This window comes from Coenobita brevimanus, chromosome 2 (genome assembly GCF_032717465.1).
Source record: "Coenobita brevimanus isolate Jiangsu-jjx chromosome 2, ASM3271746v2, whole genome shotgun sequence".
Lineage (NCBI taxonomy): Eukaryota > Metazoa > Arthropoda > Malacostraca > Decapoda > Coenobitidae > Coenobita > Coenobita brevimanus.
The window spans coordinates 8346036-8362225 of record NC_136955.1 but is presented as its reverse complement, the minus strand read 5'-3'; positions in this window follow the sequence as shown (position 1 = coordinate 8362225).

Here is a 16190-nt window from a genome sequence, read left to right as displayed (position 1 = left end):
TTTTTAACATTTATACTGCTAACAACCGAATTTATTTAGCAGTACGGATCTCTAGCAATAAAGGGGCTGGTGAGGCACTGTCAACCTCTTCCTGGTAGAAATGCCACTCTTAAGCCGAATAAAATCACGTGGAGATGATAATGTACAGAAAAATGAGTCATGGAATTTTAGGAGTTAATCCACTGATGTCTATTTCATTATTGCCAGGTGACCATCAATTAACCTAGTGCAGCTAAAGAAGCATCTCCCGTAGTGAATGGACTATATTATTTTAACTCTAACTTGACTCACTTTTCCGTCCTTTTGCAGCTTAAATCATGTAGGCCATTGGTAGAAAAAGTCAATACTAACGCTCTATATCCTTTGCACAGCACATTATCGTAACTATAGTCGCGGCGCACGACTCTGAGGTTATCATTATCGTACCCTGGCAACCTACCCGTCAACTGTGCTTCCGATTTCGTGTATAATATGATACGCCTGTGATTCGTGTATATTATGTTCGTGTATATTATGTTCGTGTATAATAGTATTCGTGTATAATATAGTCATATAATAATATGATGCGAAATCGGAAGCACAGTTGACGGGTAGGTTGCCAGGGTACGATAATGACAACCTCAGAGTCGTGCGCCGCGACTATAGCACTGTAATGTAGTATTAATCTCTTGTTACAATTCAGTATTCAAAGTGGAGAGACCGTAATGTTAGGTAAAGTTTGAGTAAAAGGGGTATATTGAAGGGAATAATAAACTCTGCAAATTCAGTAAATCTCTGCTATAGTTACTCTCCCTTATCCTGGCACAGATTTTGTCTTTTAGCGGTTTGCTTTACACAGCCTAGGGGTAGAATAATGTTGTGGCTCTACATCCTTTCCAAAGCACTCCTTCTAACTAGCAGTGTATTCTAGTGCTAATATCTTGCGTTAACTCAGTATTCGAGGGGAACAGACGGCAATTTTAGATCAGATTAAAGTAAAATGAGGTATAACATCAACAGCATAATCTGCATGTAGCAAGAAAATAACAAGACATTAACTTTCTCAAAAATTTATTATGTAAGAGAAAGTGATTTTATAATACGAAATAAAAAATAATGAGAAAGAAAGGAAGGGAGAGCGTGAAAAAGGCAAAGGAAAAAAAGACTGAACGATGAAAAAAAAAAAAAAAAAAAAAAAGGTAAAAAAAGATGGAGAAAATGAAGAGAGAGAGGATGAGAAATGCTGGAAGAAATAAGTTTGAGGCAGGGGGTGCGAAATGAAAGGAAGTGAGAGAGAGAGAGAGAGAGAGAGAGAGAGAGAGATAAGAGTGTGGAAGCATAGGAGAAAAACAAGCCTATAGAAAAGAAAAAAAAAATAGGTGACCCAGAAAAAAAAGTAATGATGGAGAGGGAAGAAATAAAACGACTGAACAAAGGCGAAGAAAGGTAACAAAAGGTTTAATGAGAGAGAAGAAAAAGGAGAAGAGAAACGGAAAGGGAAGAAAAGGGGAAGAGAAACGGAAAGGGAAGAAAAGGGGAAGAGAAACGGAAAGGGAAGAAAAGGGGAAGAGAAACGGAAAGGGAAGACAGTAATGAAAAAAAAAAAGGAGGGGGGGGGAAGGAGTGGAAAAACTAGAGAGAGAGAGAGACAGGCAGACAGACAGAGACAGACAGACAGATAGACAGACTGACTGACTGACTGACTGACTGATAGAGACTTAAATAATATGAAGGAGAGAACAATGGAAGACGACGATGAGAAAAAGCATGAATAGAAGGAGGAAGGAAAATTTACCGGCATAGTGCGAGAAATGAAAGGCACGTACAATGAGTGATTGAGAAAAACAAAAACAAAGGAGTGATGGAACAAAGGATGTGAAGAAAAGAACGACAAATTAGGTGAAGCGAGAGAAGAAAAGAGCGTAAGTGAAAGAGGGAGGTGAATAGTATTAACAGAGGAAGAAAATAACTATGTCTTTACTATAACTTTATTCTGACTTTACTTAGTCTATTTCAGCTTGGCTCGTAGTTTCCCTTTCTCCATTCTAAATACTGAGCAGCAGCAAAACAACTAACACTAGACTACGAAGAAGTGCTATAAGATGTAAGTTCGTAGTATTGGTATAATCTAAGCTATTGGATATAACCTACAAAGGGACAAGTTCTCTCTTACGACCGCTGCAACTCTGGCATTCTTTCCAAAGTGACGTCAGACGGTTTTATTCTGGTAAGAGGGAGTACAGGAGCCTGAGAATTTCAATACTGTTATCATCAAACTTTCTTCTCGTCTAAACCATTGATGTCTGTTATGAGTCCATATTATATTTACAAATCATAGTAGATAGATAGATAAATAGACTGATAGACAGCTCTATGCGAGCCTGGGAAAGGGAAATGATCTTGCAAGTTAACTGAGGAAAAGCTGGCGACAGATTAGGAAGTAGCAATGTCAGGGGATGATGCAGGTAGTGTGTCAGCGAGATAGCAGGGGAACAAAGCCTAGTGACATACAAACATACTCACACACGGGTTTCTGGAACTTTCCAACCACAGTGTAACACACGTGACACGACCCCTGTTTCACCAGAATTTAGGAAAGAGAGTGCAGAAGGAGGCTAGCGATTGAACCGACAGGTAGTGGAGAGAGTGAACAAGAAAAGAGGGGCTCAACTAGACTTACTTATTATATTGTCTCTGTAAGACATACCCTGCTCAACTTAGATTTCTCTGAAGACAATAAATGAAGATCAACTCCTTGTATTCATCTTTAATTCCTATTACAAGAAATCGAGAGTGAGAACTAAACCACAAACTTCTCTACAAGTAACTACAAACTCCTTTTTGTGACATTTGGTGGCAGAAATAGATCGCATTGATGTCATTTCATTAGTCAGTCAGTGCAAACAAATGTTCATCAAGCGCCACATACTAGATGAACAAGAGAAAACTGCTATTTTTTCATCTTGCATAAGCCAGGAAAGATGTCCAGCAAGCAATTTATTGCGATGAGATAAGCTCCATAAAACTAGGACATATGATGAATTTAAAACTGAATTTTTGAAGAAATTTTCTGGAGGTATGAACTTCTTGCCAGGTATAATTCCAGAATTACATAAAATTGTAGATCTTGTAAGGGAGCACACTACAAACCATGTGCTCAGTGAAATAACAGCTGATGTCTCCACAATCAAAAGAACATTGTTAGTTACTTTGGAAAACTCAAATTGGATAACAGATGATGGAAAGATGTCCTCAGACCTCATCGTGGACATCACTGGTTATGTAGCTGCCTTGTGTAAATTACCTGATAGGACCCTTAAGATCGCCAAGACGATCGCGTACACCCCAGGCATGTGCTTACTAGACTTAATGAACGAGGTAGAGATGCAGTGCAGTAAAGCAGGTATGGTCGACACACCCGCACATTCTAGTAGAATGACGGTACCTGAGACAGTATCAGCTGTGAAAACATCTACACCGACCCCAAACAGAGAACAAAATCGATCGCGACCCGAAAGCAGGCAGACCAAAAAACCAAACATGACAAGGGCTCGATCACTGACACCAGGCTACAGGCAGTTTCATAAGTTTTCGCGCAGCCCGAGCAGGTCTCGCGCCATAAACAACACTACTTATGGGAAGTCACCTTGTAGGTCACAGTCAAGGGATAGGTCCATTCTATGTCATTATTGTGCAAAACCAGGACACACAAGGTATGAATGCTTTATCAAGGCAAAATAGGACAAACAAAAGACACAAGGATTTGGTTCTTACTGTAGGCATCATAGATACCAAGGGCACTGGACCAGTGATTGCAAAACAGTAGAAAAAATTGTGTCTATGTTCAAATCGGGGGAAGACCAAGTCATGACAAAAAACGAACAAACGTAAAGAAAAACAAGTCTAAAGTTCACATAGGAGGCATGTTGGGAAATGAGTGTATCTTGATACCAGCTGTATGTGAGGATCAAAACGTTTCCTTATTTTTAGATACAGGCTCTCCAGTGAACTTAATAACACATGAAGAAATAAATAGAATTCTTAAAAATAAGAAGAAAGTAACTTTTGTGGATGAAGCTGATTTAGATTTATACACGGTAGATGGAAAACAAATTACAGTGAAAGGTATGATAAGATTAAATATCAGTTTCAGTTTCACAGAGACTACAAAACCATTCTCTGCATTTTTCTATATCGTTGAAAACTTAGCAATTAAAGCTCATATGTTACTGGGCTTAAGATCCATGAGAGCAGAGAACATAACTATACTCCCACAAATGAATGGAATAGACTTTGACAATGAATTCATAGAGGAAATACCTTCAGAGCCCTCACCGATTGGTAAAAGAGAGCCAAAAAGAATTGGTAATATTCAAGGCTTAAACAAACATACACAAACAGATGAGTGTATAGATCGACTCCCACCACCAGCCCCATCCTCCAGAATGAGTGACCTAGATAACAGTACTGATTTATCAATTTTTCCAGCCCATCTCACTAATGATTTAGTTATACCACCTAAATCCTACATGAAAGTTACCATAAAGAGCAAATTACGGAATAGTACTGTTCTTGTCTTAGAAGAATTATGTAAAGTAAAGGGATTGTCAGTAGAAAACGCATTATGTCATATGAACGACGAAGGGCAAACTCAGATATTCATAATTAATCACATGAATCGGGAAGTTCAGTTGAAAAAGGGGACTTGCATAGTTAATATTGAAAAATGTCCTGCCCCTGTGAAGGAAATAGTTATAGTTGGAGTGACAAGTGAGATAAAATCTACGGATAGAGAAAGAATAAAAGAGAATTTAATTCACTCAGGTAAATTTGATGAAGAAAATGATTTGTTAACCCTGCTGGAAACACACAGGGACACCGTAGCATTACCCGGAGAACAATTAGGGTGTACTAACTTGATTAATCACATGATTAGTGTGCACCCAGAAACACCACCAATTTTCGTACCAGCTTTCCGCATACCACACTCCCAACGTACACTTGCAAATCAGTATGTCGATGAAATGTTAAAACTTGGAATTATTGAGCCTTCAGTCTCCCCTTGGAATGCCCCATTATTCTTCGTGCCCAAACGAAATGGAGAAATGCGTGCGGTAGTAGATTACCGTAAACTAAATAATCACACAATCCCAGACAGATTTCCCATGCCATTGCTAAGCCACGTTCTACAGAATATTGGTCCTGAGAATAACATATTCTCAACCATCGATTTCCTAAACGGCTATTATCAAATCCCGGTTTCGGAGGAGTCACGTAAATACACTGCTTTTTCCACAAACAGAGGCCAATATCAATATACAAGAATGCCAATGGGACTGAGGACAGCCCCAGGCACATTCCAGCGTCTTATGAATTACGTATTGTCCGGAATTTTAGGACAAGGAATATTTGTTTATCTTGACGATATTATAATCGCAACGAAGAATATTAAGGATCATCTCAGGAAATTAGACTTACTCTTACAAAAGCTTAGTGATGCTGGTTTAAAAATTAAACTTTCTAAATGCAAATTTTGCTTTAAGGAAATAAATTTCTTAGGCCACAAATTAAGTTCTAATGGTATTGACACCACTGATGACAAAATACAGGCAGTGAGAGATTTTCCTGAACCCACTACGACTGACGAAGTTAGACAATTTTTAGGTCTGGCTGGGTACTATAGGTCATTCGTACCACAGTTCTCTCATATAGCCTTTCCTCTATTCCAACTACTCAAAAAAGATGCTATATTCCAATGGGAAGAAGAACAAAAAAGGGCATTTAACAATCTACAAATTAAACTAACAAATGCTCCTTGTTTAGCATATCCAGATTACACAAAATCATTTCTTATTTGTACAGACGCATCAGTTAAAGGATTAGGGGCTGTACTGATGCAGGAAGGTAAAAGAGGAAAAAATCAACCAGTTGCATTTGCCAGCAGACAAACAAGAGGTGCAGAGAAAAATTATTGCACTACAGACTTAGAGGCACTTGTAGTGGTTTTTGCATTATAAAAGTTTCGAGATTTGGTATATCGTTACGAAATCCACTTATTCACCGACCATAAACCACTGGTGGGTATGTTTAAAGAAAAACTCCTTTCTGGGAGGAGAGCAAGATGTAACTTTTATGTAACTACAAACAATATGTAACAATTATGTAACAGTTGCATTAACAAGATGTAACTTTTATGTAACTTTAACTACAATTATAAGGCCAACACAATTATGTAACAGTTGCATTAACAAAATGTAACTTAAATTATAAGGCCAACACAATTATGCATTACCACAATATAGTATTATGTAACAATTCATAAAATATTACAATTATGTATTACCACAATATTACTACAATATTATGTAAAGTCATACAATTATACCACAATTCTGTTTTACCAGAATCATCTTACAAGTTAGGTGAAATATTAGACATTACTAAAGGGATAACTCAATATGTAATATAATAACCTAGCAGTATTACCATTGCACAATTATATGCGTACATCTGTTATACATACACATCTTACAAAATATCATACAACAACCATTGCATTTGTTCAATTATGTATACAACTTGTTTAAAATGTAATATTACTTGATCATTGCAATTTACTATGAATATTATATGTATACAATATCATAATCAATATTATGTACTAATAGATTAGCATATGTCAATGATAACTGCTGTCAGAGGACCTTCAGCGACGTGGCCGAGCAATGTTATGAGTCCATATTATATTTACAAATCATAATAGATAGATAGATAAATAGACAGATAGACAGCTCAATGCGAGTCTGGGAAAGGGAAATGATCTTGCAAGTTAACTGAGGAAAAGCTGACGACAGATTAGGAAGTAACAATGTCAGGGGATGGTGCAGGTAGTGTGTCAGCGAGATAGCAGGGGAACAAAGCCTAATGACATACAAACATACTCACACACAGGTTTCTGGAACTTTCCAACCACAGTGTAGCACACGTGACACGACCCCTGTTTCACCAGAATTTAGGAAAGAGAGCTCAGAAGGAGGCTAGCGATTGAACCGACAGGTAGTGGAGAGATTGAACAAGAAAAGAGGGGCTCAACTAGACTTACTTATTATATTGTCTCTGTAAGACATATCCTGCTCAACTTAGATTTCTCTGAAGATAATAAATGAAGATCAACTCCTTGTATTCATCTTTTATTCCTACTACAAGAAATCGAGAGTGAGAACTAAACCACAAACTTCTCTAGAAGTAACTACAAAGTCCTTTTTGTGACATGTCCTCTATTCCAGCTTACACCACACAATTACACTCAGCTTATTTTGAGTCATATTAACTGAATCTATGAAAACTGTCATTATTAACTCCATAGACGGGAACTCTCTTGTACTGTATCCTAACACTAGACGATTTTATTCTGCTGCAGGTTTGTCAGAAGAGACTGGGAGTGTTAACCATGGACGAAGTGTGCAGCAAGTCTTGGTTATATGTCTGGGAGGTGTTCCAGATTTTTTTTTTTTTTTTTTTTTAATACACCTATGACTGGGAAAAGCTGGGAACTAGGCTTTATATGCAGGAATGGAACTTTGATTGGCAAGTATTATGAAAATGATTGTGGACTTATGAAAATGACTGTGGACTTATATTTAAGGAAATGATTGTGGGCTTTTGAAAATGACTGTAGACTTACGAAAATGATGGTGGACTTACATTTTGAAATCACTGTGGACTTATACTTTTTATGTGTCCGGCTCTGGGCACAGGCTTCACATCTCGTTCCCTGAGAACCAGAAGTCCTCCTGCGTGCAATACACCTCCATAAGCCACCACTACGGCGCAAACACCCACCGTCCATATTGAATACATGCCAGGGCTGTCTAATACAGGACTGGTGAACTGATATTAGGGGGAGGGGGAATTACATGCCGGCGAGTCTTATGGTAGATTGAGTCTGCATTAATCAAGTTCATATCCGTACATGTTCACTGTCCATTTGAGCTGCAAGCAATTTCTCTACTAAGCCACCGCCATTTGTGTGTGTGTGTGTGTGTGTGTGTGTGTGTGTGTGTGTGTGTGTGTGTGTGTGTGTGTGTGTGTGTGTGTGTGTGTGTGTGTGTGTGTGTCTGTGTCTGTGTCTGTGTGTAGCAAAAGGTGACATATAGCAAATTTAATTCTATAGCATCAACCACTTCGCCGTTTAACTTTGTACCGTATAGTGTATCTCAGTTATGTGAATCACGGTTGTGTGCAATTTCTTTGATGCTTTAGCACCCTCTGTTGGTTATGACTCTTTCAGAAAACCAAAATTAAACCCAAATCCTTGAAAATACACAGGATTGACTTTTGCCATAGTCTTATTACATGTATAAAACTGTTCTACTAAATGAGGCCTGGTCACTGAGCTACGTCCTCTATAAACTGCTGTATCATAATGTGAGTAGTGAGCAAAAGCAGCTCACTTCCTATATGCATATTATAGTGTTAGCAGAATAACTACAGAAGAAATGGTTTCCCTTGATGAGTACCACTTCAAAGCTAGTTCATCAAAATCGCAGGAATCAATTCTTACCTAGCCCTCCCTTCAAAATCGATAGGCTTCGTACTTACAATACCGTGTGTACAAAGCTGCAAAAGCAAAATGTGTCCAGATAGATGAGGTATTGCGTCACAAGGGCTTAATATGTAGCGGCGTTCCCAAGAGCATGCCACCAAAGCCATTCGATAAAAGATTAAAAGTTATGTTCATATACATTATCTCATGGCTGGGACATCAGATCTTTTCCATCTAGAACCAGACATTTTAATCAGCTGAGAGTCATTCAGAAGAGACTATGAGCGTTAATGTACCGTAAGAGGAATTAGTGGCAAGAATGTGGTGCTAGAAAGCCACCAAAGCTGACGAGAATGCAGCCTCAGGGACAAGACAAAAGACAAACACAAGCAACAAGAGCCAGGAATCCAGACTCCATCCAAGACATTCCTAACTCGGGCTATTATTTACCTTGAGGGACTTCTGGTGGCAGTCCGTAATGACTCTGAGGTGTGTTTGTGTGTGTGTGTGTGTGTGTGTGTGTGTGTGTGTGTGTGTGTGTGTGTGTGTGTGTGTCTGTGTGTGTGTGTGTGTCTGTGTGTGTGTGTGTGTGTCTGTGTGTGTGTGTGTGTGTGTCTGTGTCTGTGTGTGTGTGTCTGTGTCTGTGTGTGTGTGTCTGTGTCTGTGTCTGTGTCTGTGTGTGTGTCTGTGTCTGTGTGTGTGTCTGTGTGTGTGTGTGTGTGTGTGTGTGTGTGTGTGTGTGTGTGTGTGTGTGTGTGTGTGTGTGTGAGAGAGAGTGAGAAAGGAGTTACGTGAACATGAAGTATCTGAAAAAGTCTTGAGACTCATACCAAGGAAGTACCATGGATGGAATTGTTGGGTACATTCTGCTACTATAATCTATCTATCTATCTATTGCCAGACGCCTTAATCTCTCATACGGGGTGGCCACAAACAAATCGCCTCGACGTCACTCTGTCCCCAGCCATTTCACTGCCCTGCTCCTAATTCACACACCCCTCTCTCATTTACCTCTACATTCCATCCCTGCATCTCATCCTTGGTCTTCCCCTCCCTCTCTCCCCCTCCACCTCACTCACATACACTCTCCTCGTCAGTCTCACACTCTCCATCCTCTCCACATGGCCAACCCACCTCAGTGTGTTTCTCCCAATGCTTCGTCTCACATTCACATCCACACAACAACGCTCCTTCACATCCTCATTTGTCAGTCTGTCTCTCCATTTGACTCTAAATGCTTCTCTTAAATAACTCGTTTCCACTGCTCTCACTCTTGACTTGTGTCCCTCCAACAACATCCAAGCTTCACTTCCATACGTCAGAGTTGATATCACAATACTGTCATGTAATAACTTTTTCACTTCCATGCTCACTTCCCTGTTTCTTATCACTGCTTTCAAGGAACCAGCGACCTTTCTTCCTTGTTGTACCCTTTCAAGCACTTCACCCTCCAAACCTCCATCCTTACTCATCACACTACCCAAGTACTTAAATGCACTCACATTTTCCATTTCCTCATCATCGAACGTCACTGTACATTCACTGACTTCACCTCCAAAACTTTACTCTTCTCTACATTCACTTTTAAATTCCGTTTCTTACACACTCTCCCAAACTCATCCACCAAGCCTTGCAGCTCCCCTTCGTCTTCACTTAACAACACAGTATCATTTGCAAACAACAGTACAGGGAGTTTCCAAACACTTCCCTCTCTCATTAGGGCTACTCCAACATCCACTGCCCTACCTTGTATCTCTTTCATAACCTCATTCTTATACAGATTGAACGACCATGGAGACATGACACATCCCTGTTTCAACCCCACCTTCACATAGAAAAACTCACTCAGTTCACTATCCACACGCATTGCAGCCTTAGCACCCTCATACATACTCTTCACAGCATTCAGCAACTTCCCATCTACTCCATTTATTCTTAATACTTTCCAAAATCCTTGTCTGTCCACCCTGTCATATGCTTTCTCCAAATCCATGAAGGCGGCATACTTCTTTCCCTTCTCTAGACACTTTTCCACTAAAGATCTAAGAATGAATATCTGATCTACACAGCCTCTTCCCTTCCTAAAGCCTCCCTTTTCTTCTCCAACTAATTCCTCTGGTATTTTCCTAACTCTGTCTAAAAGTATCCTACCGTATACTTTTCCTATTACGCTAAAAAGACAAATGCCCATATGATTACCATACGCTTTTTTCTCCTTTAATACTGAGAGAAAAGAATTTTGAAAGTGAAGGCTCTCCCCACCTACCCCTCTCATAAGCAGTACCGGTATGGAAAGGTTAATACTCGTAACTCGGTGAAAAAAAGCAGGATATTTTACAGAAAAGTAGGTATCATTCGGCTTTCCAAGGAATTTGGCTTAGCCAAAATTTGTGTAACCAAGTCTTTAAATGTTGTATTAAAGAATTGTTAAATACCTCTGCAATTAGCCGACTCCAGATATTGCAGACCTTTCACACGAAGAAACTGACTAATGTATCATGATGGAAGCACTGACATTCAAGCTTCCACCCGCTTTTCTCTGTTATGTTGGTATTTAACTATATTCGTATATGTACTGATGGTCAAATTGAAAGATTTTGAAAACCTCAGATTTCTACACTCTGATGTAATGAGCATTTTCTTGTATTCCATGTCCCTGAAAAATGGACTAAATTTGTTAACCCATGCCTGAAGGCTTTCAAGCCTCACTATATCCTTTTTCAAGGTCAGGAGACAGAACCGCACATCATATTCCAGATGCGACCTTACAATACAGCTGTACAGAAGAATGGCTATCTCCCTACCTCTGTAATTAAACCATCTTCTTGGACAGCATAAACGCCTTCGTATTTTTTCCTCTACTTCAGTAGTGTTTTGAGAATTTAAGGTCACTGCTAATCGGTACACATAGGGCTTTCTCAAGCCAGTACTGATGATTGAGCAGTTAATTCTTGGATCTGTAGTTTCAGGATGTATCAATTGGCACTTGTCCAAGCTGAACAGGATTAACACCGTTCAGACCACTTCTCTATCTTAACTATGTGTACTGTCTTCTGGGGTGATGAAGCATTACCTGCTAGCTTCGTGTCATCCACAATGTTTTTCAATATGGCTGACGATACTCACACCTAAGTCATTTACGTAAATTATTAATAATAAGAGATATAAAACTGAACCCTGAGGCACTCCAGTTATAACTGATGCCTGTCCAAAAATTTCCCAACTGACCACTTCCCTCTGACGCTGGTCAGCCATTCAATTTACACTCCATCAAGCTAATGCATCCCAGATTCCTAATGCATGATTTCCTTACGCCAACATTCAAGGGGGTATTTTTCGAACATATTCTGAAGGTTCTTTGACCAATTACATTTAGAATGCATACAATGGAATATCTAATCAGAGTCGTCAAACGCAAACGCCGTCCCCTGAACCATTTTATAATTTAAGGAGTACAGTATATTAACTGATTCTAAACGATCTACATTCCTGTCTGCAATACCTTCTCTGCCGTAGACGTATGGATGACTGGATAATAATTCCCTGGACGTTATCAATCGCCCTTACTCCTGATTCATTAGCAGCGATTCATTGGACTCGGCAGGCAGATAAGGGGCAACCTGGCTATGTACAATTGGTCTCAGATATGTGTGGGACAGGGACTGAAGCGTTTAGAGAATCATTTGCCTAAATTCACTTTATCCTGGCGGGGAATGACTTCTGAAACTAAAGAGTATTTAGATGTAGAGAGACGAGCAGACCACCATCTAGAAAAAGGGGCTTATGCAACTGTTTGTATATAAGCTGTATTCAGGTGGATAAAGTGTCGAAGTGGGTATGGTAGCACGAGAACAAATTCGTTACTAGTAGCAGTACGTGACACCACTGCACTATCAACAGTCGTTCATTTTAAAATCTCAGCTTCCTACCCTGAATTAACTTGCATTTTTGTGATGTAATATTTTCTACTGTCATAGTTTTCCTGAATTTAAAATAAATGCATTTTCTGTGTAACGACAGTAAGTGAAATGAGGGTATTGTTGACTTAACTTCCCCCCCCCCTTTTTTTTTTCATGAATTGTACAGGGGAGGATATTTCCCCTACCCAGTTGTATGATGAATTTATCCTTCATCATTCCCCCAAGAGTCTACGCCAATGTAGAAAAATGAAGCATGAGATATGACGATGGACTGAATTGGGTACTGTTGATTTTTAAGAGATATTGTAGTAGAAAGTTGGAAGAAGAAGAGATTTTTTTAATTCATTTATTTCTGATGCACCAAAATCAACAAGGATTCTTTTGCCTCAGTCAGATATACAGGGATACCCAAGTTAGAAACTACTGTAGGTGTGCCATAGCATATTGCAATGATTGCTGAATCAAGTGTGAAGGTGGATGCTGTTAAAAGCGGGTAGAAATGTAACAGGTGGGTTATCAGGGTATGAACGGATCAGGCTAGATATATTGTTCAGATAATTGATAGATAGAAAGAAGAGAGATGTTGACAGGAAAGAACTTTAAAAAACATCACATGATAGCTTTGAAGGAGGAACCATAGCCATCTACAACAGCTGTATTAGAACGATCAAAAAGAAAACTAGAGTTGAAGTTCAATATCCATTACTGCATTGCACACTGTACTCACAAAACGCATTAGGTGGAATGTAGCAGTGATTATAAAACTCTGAATCTTCCGTCCCTAATACTCTCTTTCTTTCTCTCTCTCTCTCTCTTGTTTTTTTTTAAATCCCTTCTGTTAATAACAATTTTAGAACAAAATAATTGTTTTATTGTCTGCGATCTTTTTATGAAACCTAGCTACCAGTACATATATTTTACTTACTGCTGGCACATAAATCAGTCTCTGGCTACTCCCTCTAGGTGCCAATCTCCACCAAGCAGTTTCCCCCAGCGATCTGTTCCTGCCTTGACTAATTTTAACTCTTAGAGTTATATTCCCAGTCAACCTATTTATCCAAATCAATCCAATTTCCTTGGACCTATTTTTCCCCTGGATCCATTTTCCCCCTTGACAATTTTTTTCCCAAAGGACCCATTTTCCCAGCTGGCATCTTCCCCTTGATCCCAGTTTCCCCCGTGGGTCTATTTCACTCCAAGAATATTTTATCCAGTGGATCAATAGTTTCACCATGGACCTAGTTTTCTAGCGGACCTATTTATTCCATGGACCTATATTGTACCCTGCACCAGTGTTCTACCACAGATCTACAGTACAATATTTTCTCTCAGTCAGCCTTACGTGGAATGGGGCAACACAAGTCCGTTGAATGCATGAAAAGGTGTGTGAGTGCTATAGAATGCTCTTGAGTTGTACGAGTAACTCACATACTGATGCTTGATTGCTGCTCTATATAAGTAGCAAACATCCTCATCAGTTACGAAGCGTTTTGCTGCCAATTTGTTCAAACCTGGTGAGTCTGTCCCAGCAGACCCGTCCATCACAAATACACAACTACCATTATTGGGTTGTACCATCAGATTGAGGCTTCTAGCAATAGACAGTTAGATAGACCATCGGTTTCCTTCATGGTTGGTGTTGTGTCAGCGTTTTACTCGTAGTGCGGCATATGCTGTAAAGTGCAACATTATGTTAATTATGTTGTGTTAGCCTGTTCTACCAGTGGGGCACATGTCATCTGTGAATTCATCCATCCCAAATCTAGCTAACTACCCAGCAGGGTTCGGTAGTGTCCTGATCTAAGCATAGTTAGGTGTACTCGATCAGTTCTATTTAATGCCTCAGATGGGTGCGTGGAAGAAGGGGAATTTGTAGTAAAGTGTTTTGATAGAGGGTTATATTTTCCCACGTGTGCAATAATGAGCATGTAAATGTTTCTTTACTGCTAGTGTTGGTGTGTTTGGTGGTATGATGTAGTAGAAGAAGGTCTGGTAGTGTTTAAGAGGCGATTTATTTTATGGTCTCAAGTCTGATGTCAGACTTTGTCATGTAATGATAGGCATGTTGCGTGTTAGAAAAGGTTGCCATGTAGAACTGTCCTCCATGTAACGATACCTGCTAGTAATTCTCCAATAAATATCTGGTAATATGTTATTCTACTCTCAAGCAGTTCATTAATTCATATTAGATGGTAACCTTATCGTCATTATCTAGGATACAGGAGAAAAAACGCTTCCCCTGTAATAGCTCCATTATCGGTGGTGAAAAGGGAGAGGTTATTAGGGATTCCCCGGTAAAGGAAAAATAGGCAGGCCAGTGTGGATGTGAGGAATTTGAGGCTTATGAATGATAAAGGTAAAAGAATGGATTTAGAGAACGTGTTCATGAATGCGAGTTATGACATGATGGTGTTATATGCAACTAAGATGACAGAGGGTGAAGGGCGTAAAGTAAGACACAATGAAATACCGGTACATATCTCTATCTATCTATATACCTAGGCTGCTTTCCCCAAGGAAAGGGAGGTAGCCGAGACAGGACGACACACTCCCCATTTAGTCATCCATTCAAACACATTCATTCGCATCTTAGCCCCAAAGGGGAGAAGGGACAGATCTTCATCGCACCACACCACACAAGGGTCAACTGCGCAGAGCAATCAGTGACATCCGCAGCAGGGCCCGACAGCAGAGCTGATTTACCCCTGCCACATCATAATAGACCCATCCCCTTACCAGCACCTGACCTGACTAGCTGATCAGACCAAATGCGGGAGAATATCCCTTCAGGGCTGCGTCATCATTTATTCATTCACAATTTCTCTCCATTCATTTCTGTCACGCATAGCCACTCTTCCTTGCTCAACAGACATCCCTCTCACATCCAGCGCTCTCTTCACACTGTTCATCCATCCTATTCGTGGTCTCATTCTCAGCCTTACACCTCTCACATCAGATCTAGTTATCTTTTTCACCAATCGCTCATTATCCATTCTCTCCATATGCCCAAACCATCACAACACCCTCTGCTCAACTCTATCAGCCATCTCCCGAGCAACTCCAGTTCTCCTTCGCACTTCATCATTTCGCACTCGATCCATACACGTCACTCCACACATACTTCTCAGACACCTCATCTCCATTACATTCAACCTTTTCCTCTCTGCTACACCCATATTCCATGTTTCAGCCCCATATAACGCAGTCGGTACCACAACACCCTCATACAGCCTTCTCTTTACATCCATTCTAAGCGAACGACATCTAAACACCTTTTTCATTCCTCCCAGCACCTTTCCTACTTCATTCATTCTAAGCTTCACTTCTGCATCTATTCTTCCATCCACAGCAACATGTGACCCTAAATATTTAAAACACTCTACCTCCTCCAGCAACTCACCATTCAAAACTATATTCATCCCCCTACCATCTACCAACCTCGTACACCTCATCACTTTACTTTTATTCTCATTTCCTTTCAATTTCCTCCTTTCACACACCCTTCCAAACTCCTCTACCAACTGTCTCAATCTCTCCTCTGAATCAGCCACCAGTGCAGTATCATCTGCAAACAGCAGCTGCTTCAGATTCCACTCTCCATCATCAACATTCACCAGACTCAGACCTCCATCTAAAACTCTTGCATTCACCTCCCTTATAACACCATCCATATAAATATTAAACAACCAAGGTGACATCACACATCCCTGTCGCAGCCTCACTCTCACAGGAAACCAATCACTCAC